Source organism: Cryptomeria japonica, chromosome 3 (genome assembly GCF_030272615.1).
Source record: "Cryptomeria japonica chromosome 3, Sugi_1.0, whole genome shotgun sequence".
In the NCBI taxonomy this organism is placed as follows: Eukaryota; Viridiplantae; Streptophyta; class Pinopsida; order Cupressales; family Cupressaceae; genus Cryptomeria; species Cryptomeria japonica.
The window spans coordinates 436636613-436647966 of NC_081407.1; the positions used below are offsets into that span (position 1 = coordinate 436636613).

At 33.5% G+C, this 11354-nt stretch overlaps 1 pseudogene; it reads right to left on the bottom strand.

Moving 5' to 3' along the window:
* Window positions 1–10565: 10565 nt before the first annotated feature.
* LOC131068491 (U2 spliceosomal RNA) lies at window positions 10566–10745 on the bottom strand (annotated as a pseudogene).
* Between the last annotated feature and the right edge of the window lie 609 nt (window positions 10746–11354).

The following is an 11354-nucleotide window of genomic DNA, read 5'->3' on the forward strand; positions in this document are numbered from 1 at the left end:
ATTTCCCTAGATACAACACTTTCCTCGTGTGCACACATAGATGATAAAATAAATAACATGACTCAAATCAAAGATTATGATAAACAAGTTAATGGATGTGTTATCCTTGTTTTCAATTCAAGAGAAGGCAAGGTAACCCCCTACGAATTTTTGTTAACTTCGTCTTCTTTTCTCTAAGTTTTGGTTTTTGAGGCATTTTTGTCACCTCACTTGTCCTTGAATACTTAGTGTTCAATCTTGAAAATGTCACCTTTTTAGTTAAAATTTATATTTTAACCTAAAAATGAGTTTTTCTTATTTTGGTGCAAAATTTGGTTTAAAATCTAACTCTACACCATTTTTAGTCCTTAGGTGCAAAATTGAATTTTAAACCCGAAATTGCACTAGGTTGTCTTTTTTAGGTATATTTCGGACTTGTAAGTCTAACTTACACCTCTTTGGGAATTTTGGTGTAAATCAGACTTACAAGTCTGAAATACACCATTATGTTGCACGATTTCTCATTTATTGTTTTTTGTGTTCGAATTGATTTCAGTCTCTTTTTTTATATGTTTGTTTTAAGTGTTTTTTTTTCTCATTTTCTCGAGATTGTGAAGCCCGAAGATCTCTTCTTGTTGAGGTTGAAGATATCTTTTATTTGCGGGTATGTCTTTTATTCCTTCCCTTCGTTTTTTGCAGTTCTCTTTTTTTTGAATGATTGGATGACATGATGACAGTCCCAACATACACCCAAATTTCTTTGGGTGTATGTTGTGATTCCTACCCTGCCATCCTCTTTTCCCTTTTAGTTTTTTTCGAAGCCAGTGTGGTGTGAGTCAAGTTTTAGAACCCAACACACATCGAAGCCCTAAGCTTTGATGTGTGTTGGGCTCTAACCTGACTCACATCTTAATCTCCTTTATCATGCCCTTCCTTGACGTATGATGGGGCCATGGTCCCACCACCCACCATTTCATCCAAACTTTGCCTAGTGTGGTGTTAGTCGGGTTTGCATCCCTGACTCCCACCACAGTCTTTTGCTTAGGTGTGAGTCAAAGATGTAAATCCGACTAGCACCACCAACATATTGACTTGCATATTTTGATATGAAGTGCATATCAGGTTTATAACCCCAATATGCACCTTCATTTTTTGTTCTTCCCAAGTGCATATCAGGGTTATAAGTCCTATATGCACCTCTTTTGATTGATGTTTTTTCCCAAGTGTATATTGGACTTATAAGTCTGATATGCACCTCCTTTGTGACTTTGTCTTTCCTTAAGAGCAAATCGGACTTATAAGTCTAATATGCACTTCTTCTTGTATTTCACTAATGTTAGGTGCTAATCGGACTTATAAGTCCGATTCACACTTGATACACACACTTACAAATTGGGAATTTTTAATCAATTTGTGATCAATCAAAGGTTTTTGTTCTGCCAAATGGAATTATTGTATCCATGAAAGCAGGCTAACTGACTCAAATATGGTGATGATCTTTTTCAATGTTGCAGTATAAGTATTTTAAAATGACGGAGCCATCACCAAGCAAAAATACAATGAAGTTCAAAAAGCAAGAGCTTCATCCAGTTTTTCCTCTTTCTATATCATCCAACATTGACAATATCAAGGATATGAAAATTGGGTACGTAGATCTTGATGAAGTCATGAAAAGAGTCAAAGAGTCACTAGTGTCCTACAAGATGGATCAGACCATTAATAGTGGAATTCATTTGGTCACAACATTCCCTATATCAGCACAAAAACTTGAATTTGTGTTAGCCTTGGCTAACAGATATGATCTTGTGACCAGATCAGTGAAGGATGCAAAGGGGAAGAAGACTCTTATCAAGCTTGATGATTTCCTTGATACCATTTTCAAGTGACCACACATTGATCAATATGCTAACGTTGATATGCAATCAACGGTGACCTACTGTGATAATAATTCAGACAAGTGCAAGAGAAAGGTTGAAGACTCCTAGGCCTACAATTGTAAGGTGGCTCGACACTCTTCCTCAAAGTGATTTCATTGAGGAGTTCAATGATCTAATTACTCTTCTTAGTAGAGTAAAAGGGATCTCAACTTTTAGCACTTATCACAAGTGGATGTATCAATACATTCACATTATTAGGAAAAATAAAAAGCAAATATATTGGGGCAAGCAGATTGTTGATGCATTGTGTGAGCAATTGACCAAAGTGCCTACCACCTTGAAATTCTATATGAATTCATTTCTTTTCTATGCAATCACCTCAATGAGGCATTTTTTAGGTTTATCTACCACATGTGACATGAGTCAAATTCATGTTTATCAATACTTTACACAGTTAACTCTCAAGGAGAGTTTGCATCATTTCAAGAGAGTCGATGACTCTTTCTTCACCCGCTATATGTCTATGTTTGATAAAGATCTTCAGAAGAAGAGAGTGTCAAATGAGGCCTGGAATGTAGTAAATCAATATGGTTGTATCTTTTTACAGTTCCCTACATTCTCATATCTTTGGATTGGATTCTTTTATGGTGAACCTTTCATGCTTCCAAGGTATCTGTCAGACAGAAGCATTCTTGTAGAAATGGCTCGTCAAATTATATTAATACATGAGCATCAATTTGGGACTCACAAGATTGGTCTTAAATTCTCCATCACCATTAGGAGATATTCTATTAATTCTATCTACAAGGTCCAATCCACAGAGGATGAAATGAGGAGAGTGACAATGAAATTCTTCAAGGCCAGAAAGCATTTTGACTACAAGGGCATGAAGAATAAAATCAAGAAAAGTTACACTAATGTTCACCGGACTGCACATGTGTGGATTGATTGCAGAACTAAAGAGGATATCAGGAGGCTTGGCATTTGTCATCTGACAGTAGAACAAATTGAAAATTTGGATCTTTTTGATATTCCTAAGGATCTTGAGGATGATGCAGACATCCTAGATCCTATGTATGGAAAGAACAAAATTGTTGATTCTCCTTTTCCTTTGATCCAACAGTCTCAAAAGGAGAATACTTCGATAGATGCCAAGTTCCAAAATATCCTTGCAAATACGAATGTTTGGTTAACTCAGCAATGTATTTAGTTGAAGCCTTTGTAGACTGGATCTGAGGATGACACTGCAGGTCTTGTGGGTAAGACTTCAGAATTGAGAACAAAAAACAGACAGGATACAACAACCCCAAAGGCTCCCAAATTCAAGTTTATAGTTGGGAGGAGCAAGAGTCAAGGTGAGTCTTAAGATCAAGAGACTCAAACTCATGATGGGGATGATGAAGAGTTTCTCAAAGAGGATAGTGAGCAAGTAGAAGAAGAAGAGCCGAAAAAAGAACAAGAAGAAGAAGAATTTGATGAGGAGGGATTACTTGAAATCCCAAGTACTTCCCAGTCTCAAGAGACACAAGAAGGTGTTCCTCCTATGTCACATGATGCTACAGGTACAAATTCAATTTCAATTTCTAACATTGTTCCTTTTGGTTCCACTGTCTCATTTTCATCTCAAGCTCTTGAGGTCCATGTCTTTCCTTCTACAACGACTAGTGAGTCTGCCCTTGACACACCTCATGACAACCTTCATAGTGTTTTCCTTCCTAATCTATCTGATGTTACTTCTTCCATGTTGGAATATTTTGATAAGTTCTCCTCCTAGAGTTTCTATTGCTCAAAATCCACCTGCCATTGTTATCTCCACTTCACCCATTGTTACTACATGTATTCAGTCTCAAGAATTGGCATCACAAGAGTTGACTGTTGGAATGGATGATGATACACCTTTGCCACCTTGGGTAGTATCTAACACTCCTAAGAGAAAGAATCAAGTCATCTCTCCAGATGAATTTGATTTCAGTCAATTGATTCCTACTAAGAACAAAGGTACAAAGAAGGCCAAAACTTTATCTAGGGTGAAGGTGGATAAATCAAAGAATAGATATGTGGAAATGTCAATTCCTCCTCCAGACACAGATTTTCATAAAGTGCAACCTACAGATTATGTCATCAATAGAATTAACTTGGGCAAACAAACACATGAAGGAGTAGTGGAAGATGCCCAAGCATCTTTTGCATACCTTGTGACAATGTTCAATGAAGAAAAGGTCAAGAAAGATAAATTCAAGAAATAGGTTGATCAACTCATTGATGTCTTGATTAAAATAACGAAATCATTAGAGGTAGTTGAGCCAGTCACCTCATCAGTGGATGAACATATTATCAAATAGGTCGAACATGTCAATTTTCGGGGGAGAACAATTGGTGAGTGGATGGATAGGTTTTTTAGTCAAGGGACTCATCTCTTATGTTCAACAATTACACTAATGAACAATCTAGAGGAGGTCAAGATTGAAATAGATAAAACTCTAGATCTTTTCTCACATGAGTTGGAGACATATGAAAAAGACTTTGACTCTTGGTTGAAGTTAGAAGATTTTCAATTAGATGTTCTAGTTGACAATGGAGTACTTCCTTCAAGAAATATGTATATTGAACAAAGGGAGGTACTAGAACATCAAATGAATGTTTTGTAGACACTTATCAAAGATATGAGAAAATCTCAGAAGAGGTGCAATGACAAGGGAAAAGACATCATTGAGAAGATATCAACACTTCCTTGCACCTTCTTCAATGAGAATTAGAAACCTCTTCATGAAGATGTAATCATCAAAGAATTTAGTCTACTTGTTGGTGAAGAAGTTGATAAATAGGAGTTCTCATTATCTTCAATTGATAAATCTGATAGATATCCAAGTTAATCTGGATGATCTAACCTCTCTTTTGAAAAAGAACAAGAAATGTTTCATAAGCCTCAGAGACTCTATTACCCGGATCAAGGTTATCACAAGTCACATCAAAGGACCGGATGGAGAACAGATAAAAGTTGTTCTACACAAGTTCGATGAGTTTATGAAATAGGATCAAAATGGAGTGTTTGGTGACACTTAGTATTTTCTATAGTTTAGAAGTTGTAAATGCATTTTTGTAGTAAGACCGTGACACCTTAAGTGTCATTTTGTATTTGAGTTTTTGCACCTAGAGTATGCATGAGTTCCAAGTCAAATAGGACTCTTCTTTGTTTTAGTCATATTTTTTCCTAGAATTTCTCACCGCACCTCACCTATATATATGAGGTTGCTTATTGTAATTTTTATCTTTAATCTATATGCAACAAAACTCTCTCGAAGTGAAGAGCAAAAGTGAAACTTTATGTTCCTATTGTTATTTTTCAAACTTGATCAAATAAGAAGATACCTTTGGCAATCAAACTTTATGTTGGCTTCATTGTGTTCTTGGTAAGAGTATTCTTATCGAATCTTATTTTGTTTAAGTAAAGGTTTTGTGGAAAGATAATATTAAAGAGTAGAAATAAGTGTTGTCTTGTGAACTTTGTGTCATATTTCAACTCTTGTTATTAGAATTAAGAATAGGTTAAAATGATATCATTTTGAAGACTTTGAGCTTCGTATTGGTATTTTCAAGAATAAAGATAGTTGAATTATAGTAAGATTGCATTTCAAAGACTTAAAGCTTTGTCTTGTCATCTTTGTAAGAAGATTGTGATTTGAAGACTTTGAGCTCTCTTTCATTATTTTTAAGAAAAGATTATCAAAAGTTGTAATAAGAAATTAATATAAAGACTTTGTGCTTTTCTTTGATTATCTTAGGTAACACCTTGGGTTACAGAAGTATTTGTAAAAAGGTTGATAAGAAAACATTGATTTTTAAGACTTTGAGCTTAAGCACTCTTTCTCGTCCAGGAGAAGTAACGGAGGACTTTATGCCTTTATAGAAACTTTGCTTCTTTATTTGTTTGTAATTTGTTCATTCGCACATTTCAACTTAATTTGTAACATTGAAATTGTAATAATTATTGCTGCTCTATATTGTATTTTTTTCCTAAAGAAAGAGGAGAGAATAACATCTATCCTAAAAAAGAGGATAGGATGATGTACTACCCAAGCTTAGATTAGAAATCAGAAGTTATACTTTATTCTAGATAGATAGAGTAGTAAGTTAAAGGGGGAGCCTTCCCTTAGAAATTAGGAGAGATTCAATATCACACACTGTGGTTGAAACTACAATTTTGTAAACTTCTATAGTTTGCAAAATTTTAACCAACAGGATCCAATCAAGATTCTAAATGATGAATCAATAACAAGCATCAACAGAGAAAGTATTAGTATCATATCAACTCAAATTACTCGCTTTTGCCAAAGCATGCTTTCTTGTTGATAAGATGATAACTAACATTGATGGTTTTCAATCACACAAAGATGAGTTAGCATCTTATTCCAAAATAATGTATAGTCTATTGTAAATAAAATCTATCAAAACATGTAATATCAAGGTAAAATATTAGGCTCACATGAACAATGCATTTTGGAAGGAATACACTTTTTTGAAAATCCAAGATATTAAGGTCTCGATTATTCATCAATCAATAAATCTAATGGTGTTAATGATATCTCACTGATAATGGGGGCCACTTTATCTAATACAAGCATCTAAATAGGGGTCATTAATAATCTTTCTGACAAGGTTATTGCCAATGCTCATCCTATCCATATCATAAACCATCATTCTCAAACCCTTCCACTCAGTATTTGGGACCAACAAAAGCATCAATCTTATAAAGAAAAAGATCAATATCAAATTTTTGAAGCTTATAAATCCAAAAATCAAATTGGACACATGAAATCAAAATAGATCCTAAATCAAATTGGGTAAAGCAAAATAGCAAATTCAATAGTCAATCAAGATGTGGCACCACATGGAAACAAGATTTTCACCACTCAAAAGTGTCCACCTACTTCAAAATGTTCTTAAATCCCACCATGCAAGGTGTATACAATTATTGATCCCAAAGAAAATAAAAATTCAAACATATACACTCCACTATCCATCATCCCAATATTGGAGAATAAAAAATCCTACATCTAAACTACCAAATAATCCATCTCCATCCTAATTAACCATCTAACCTGAAATCCATAGACCCTAACTCACAAATTCATTGTGCCTTGGTTGCAACACTTTATCATAAGGGCTCAAATGATTATCTATCTCAATGTGCACATTTAGATAAGGCCAACCCTAGTATCGATGAGGATCATCATAATGTCCATGGGTTATAATCAAGTGTCATGATCCTAGTGAGGTGACTCTATTGTAAAGGTCACAAATGCCATATCATGACAACAACATCTACATCAACGCCATCAGGTGCATGAAAATAGTTGATTATCATTAAAAAATATAGAACACAACAAAAAAAATCAAAAGATAAAAGAATAAAAAGAGAGAAAAATAAGGACAAATATTTTGTCCAATAGTGAAAACCATTCTTATGGCACTTTGAACAACTACCATGATGAAAAACCATTTATATGCGTCATATGTAAGATAAATGATTTGTGTACCATTCTAGAAGCATGTCATCTCTTCCATCATGTTATTTTTTCATGACCTCACTATACATCCAAATCTATATCATTTACATCTATTTCCCTATCCACCTTGATCTTAACAAAAATTAGGGACACAAACTTCAAAACATGTTTTTGACAAGGCCATTTATTTTGACCACTTACCATCTAATGCCATGTCATTTCTTCCATAGCAACCCCTCACACTCATTCATGAATAATAACCTTTGGTTATTGCAAGGTTGAGACACCATTTTCCTAACATTTAATTGATTATTCATTTTAAATCCATGGCACCAATTTGAAATAGGTAATGATTAAGAGGATACTAATTCAAATTATAGGTAACTAGAGAACAACAACAACACCCATTCCAAGATAAGAATTTACTATCTTTGATAACTTCAAATTTGGTCAATATCAAATAATAATTTGGTAGCCAATTTTTTTTCCAAACAAGTGTCTAACACGTTCTAGTTAGGTAAAAAAATTGGATGCAGGAGCCTAGCTTGTCCATCTATAAGGACACAAGCCCTTGGGTTTATATCTAGGTAGATCATCTCAAAGGGCATTTAGTAGATGTTTTAGTGGCATGACGAGCCCTTAAGCAATTTCTCCATCATATGGGAACTAATAATTTGAATTGGTGGTGATTATATCTCTATAAGTTTACACTCTTTTCCATTTACTCTACAATAGATGAATAAGTACTTAAAATTGAAAGACATGTAGTTCTCAATTATTTAAACCATTACTAAAACTACTTTGTGTCCCCTGAACCCCCATCCTACACCTAATCAAATTCGAATGAAAATCATTTCTAAATCTTAACAAATAATCTCTTATTGATATTTTTATTAGATGACATTTCCTACCACAAGAGAGTTGTTTCATCTCAACTAACATGAACTAAAAATTAGAGACTAAATACATAAAATAATTGGGTTCCTTAGCCAACCTTAGCTACTAATCTTGCTTCTTGCTTGTTGATTGAGCCATAAATATTGAACTTAGTTTTTAACATCCATTTACAATAAATGACTTCATTACTAGCAAGTAGCAAATAATCTCTTATTGATATTTTTATTAGATGACATTTCCTACCACAAGAGAGTTGTTTCATCTCAACTATCATGAACTAGAAATTAAAGACTAAATACATAAAATAATTGGGTTCCTTAGCCAACCTTAGCTACTAATCTCGGTTCTTGCTTGCCGATTGAGCCATAAAATTTGAACTTAATTTTTAACATCCATTTACAAGAAAGGTCATTTTTACTAGCAAGTAAAAGCACTAACTCTCATGTCTAATCTCAATCAATAGAATTTATCTCCCAAATCATAGCACTTAAGTCACTTTTCTTCTTTTGTTGCTTCCTCAAAAGTGTTTGGTTCATGAGCACTTAGAACAATTGGCATCGATACATACTTGACCTTATAGTCTTGTAATCTAATGAGTGTGCTTATTTTGATCTCCTTCAAGGAACATTCGATTATGAACAATGAACTTAAATTTAGCTCATCGATACTTTCTCTTTCTTCCACTTATATTATAGTACTTTCTAATTTTAGGTCAACCTTTTCGGGTGACTTGATGATGTATGAATACTTAGAAGGTGACACTTGCTAATTCATATTAAGACCATACAATTAATAGGATTTACTTGTCATCATATCCAACTAATATGCATTTTTTATTCTTTATCATCAAACTTTTTTTCTCCTCTTTTAGAATGTGTTTATAAAAGATGCTCCCAAAAAATCTTAAATACTTAATCCATGATTTTCTACTAATTGATCAAATAAATCATTGTAGGAATTTCTTCCCTACAAATAACAAATAACAAGCCTTAAACATTGATTTAATTTATTTTTTTAAGTTCCAAATTCATTTCTTTTAACTACATTTTTTTTTGGCACTAAACTATATGAACTAAAAGTGATAAAATAATACATTTAATTTATAGAAAATGTAATTCTTATATAGAAATTCCACATTCATTTCTTCAACTACTCCATTTTGTTCAGACTATATAAACTATACTATATAAAAAGTGATGTAATAAATGTACAAACTCTAAACTCTTCAAAGAGTAAACTCATATCTATGAATGTGATGAAATTCCAAGATTTCTTTGTAGAAACTATCATCAATCCATAAATATAAGCATGAACTTATTCCAACTTCTTGGAGAGCTTCCAAGACATTTGAGAGATAATTTTCTATGTTGTTTCCCCATACCTATCACAGGTATCATTTATGTCTCTATTGTCATAGGCAGAAGACCATTGGAGAGCTTCCAAGACATTTGAGAGATAATTTTCTATGTTGTTTCCCCATACCTATCACAGGTATCATTTATGTCTCTATTGTCATAGGCAGAAGACCATTTACTATGTTATCATCGACCATCTCCTTCAACGAATTGAAATTAATATGGTTTTATTTAGTGCACTCATGTATCCATCACATACCAATTTTCCCTTACTGTCCAACATCTTAAAGTTCCATGTCCAAAAATGATCTTTAAGTTAAAATAGGTTCGCTTCTTTTACCATGATTTATCCATCTTTTCTTGTTGAGAATCATCTGCGCGATACCTTAAACTTGCATCGGAACTTAAAATTTGAGAAATCCAGAACAAGTACTACTATATTTTGAGAAATTAAAGAACAAACTGCTAAATTTTGAGATATTCCGCTTCCTCTGCAGAACACAGAATCAACCTAGCATATGTACTACTTTCCGAAACCCCTTTTCTCTGGTCATAATTAGGTGTAAATCTAAACCCTCGCAAACACATTTTCTGAAAAGAGATTATCATAGATGAACTTTCACAGTTAACTCACACGACAAAAATAATACGCTTAGGGTTTTGGTGTGTCGTCTACATCTTTTGCAAGCCACTTCCTTTTCACGCAATAGGTCACCAGGCATATATGGCTGTTTACCATTTCAGTAGCCCTTGCCCTGTCAGAAGAAAACACTAAATTAAATTGAACTACTGATTCAAAATACAATCTCAATCTTTAGAAACGACAACACAGAGAGCTCACCCACCTCGAATAAACAACTTACTCAAAAACACAATGTGAGTCTTCACAGTTGAAAACAAACAATAAAATCGATTAAAAACACATAGATTAGAAAATTTGATTTGGTGTTGTGGGGTGCGCCAGGTTTCGGCTGTAGTGCAATACAGAAGCGACGCACGAAGACTCTTGTGGCGAGCTACCGTTTGAAGCTTCCCTCTGAAGAAATTAAAATTAATTTAATATCGTGTGGTATTAAACTGATAAGAAAAGATACTACACGTGATCTTAACCAAAAGGCCGAGAAAGATATTGTTTGCAAGGTGTATTCCCTCATTATTTATACTAACACTTTCTTCCCTGTACTCTCTCGCTGCTACATGTGGGATAAATATATCTCGAAAGACAACTGTTTTATTTTAGTGGTCCCTCGGAGGACTCTTCAACTTAGAGGCACCTTTGTTTACTCGAATGCCCAAAGTTGAGGCAACAATATACTCTCTAAGATTACATAAAAATAATGTATTAATGAATCCTCAGTATGAAATCCCTTCGATGATATTAAAGAAATTGCTTAAAAATATCTATCATATTAAACTCTTTTAAGTGTAATGTTAAATTTGGTATCAAAGATAATTGTGAGGGGTTAAATTTTGTTTGGTAAAATGAATTATCTTATTATAAGTAGGTTTTCTAAATGCGACAAATAATATAACTAGTATATTTATATTAAAAATATATATGTAAAATATGTTGAGAGATATCTTATAATAGAAGAGAATCATTGTAAAATAAATGTTTTTCTAAAATATTAAACATCAAGAATACAAATCCATTAAATTGTTGCATGCAAAAAGTTGTGAATCTAGTTGGAGACAAGTGGCGAGGGTTCTATCGTATTTGGAGCAATAAAATAACACCT